The sequence below is a fragment of the Brassica oleracea genome, chromosome C2 (genome assembly GCF_000695525.1).
Source record: "Brassica oleracea var. oleracea cultivar TO1000 chromosome C2, BOL, whole genome shotgun sequence".
NCBI lineage: Eukaryota > Viridiplantae > Streptophyta > Magnoliopsida > Brassicales > Brassicaceae > Brassica > Brassica oleracea.
Genome location: NC_027749.1, coordinates 48,213,894 through 48,215,025, shown reverse-complemented (window position 1 = coordinate 48,215,025; position 1,132 = coordinate 48,213,894).

Below are 1,132 nucleotides of genomic sequence, written 5' to 3'. Positions count from 1 at the left end.
GATGTATGGGGATTTGGAAAAATCCTGAATATCCATCAAGAAAGCAATAGAATGGATGGTTTGCAAGTCTCTCAAGCATCTGATCAATAAATGGAAGTGGAAAATGATCTTTTCTCGCTGCAGAGTTCAGTTTTCGGTAATCAATACACATTCTATGACCAGTGATTGTTCTTGTTGGTATCAATTCATCCTTGTCATTTTTAATTACAGTTATACCACCCATCTTTGGCACAACATGCACAGGAGATACTCATTTCGAATCTGAAATAGGGTAAATAACACCAGCATCTAAGAGTTTAAGAATCTCTTTCTTTACAACATCCTTCAGGTTATGATTTAACCTTCTTTGATGCTCGACAGAAGTCATTGATTCACCCTCAAGATGTATCCTATGCATACACAAAGAGGGTGATATTCCTTTGATGTCATCAAGAGAGTAACCTATTGCTTTTCTAAATCTTTTAAGTGTTTTCAAAAGTTCAGATAGCTCAGTTTCAGTAAGTTCACTACTCACAATGACTGGGTAAGTTTCATTAGGACCAAGGAACGCATACATTACACCATTGGGGAGAGGTTTAAGCTCCACTTTAGGCGCCTTAAGCTCGCTCCAGTCGTCTTGTTGGGTGTCCTCTTGTTGAATGACTGAGGTTTCTTGATGAACCACTTGTGGCAGCTCCTCATACAGATCCTTACTACCAAATCCTCTGTGTGAATCCAACATCATCCCATAGGCAGCACTCTCCAGGTTCTCAATCACTTCAGCTTTTCTCTCTATCATCAAAGCATGTTGTAGAGGGTCTTCTAGTGACAACTCTTCAAGGAGCTCATCAGCAAGGGCGTCCATCTCTTCAACGTAGAAAACTTGCCCTTGAACTGTTGGTTTCTTCATTACCTCCTTGATGTCAAAGTGAAGAACATGCGCTTTACCCAAGTGGAGATCAATCTTGCCCTCTTTCACATTAACAATTGCTCTTGCTGTTGGTAAGAAAGGCCTTCCAAGGATTAAAGGATCTGCAGCTTCCTCATCCATCTCAAGCACCACAAAGTCTGTAGGGATCTCATATTTTCCAACCATAACGGGGAGGTACTCCAAGATACCCACAGGGTACTTCACTGAACGATCAGCCAATAC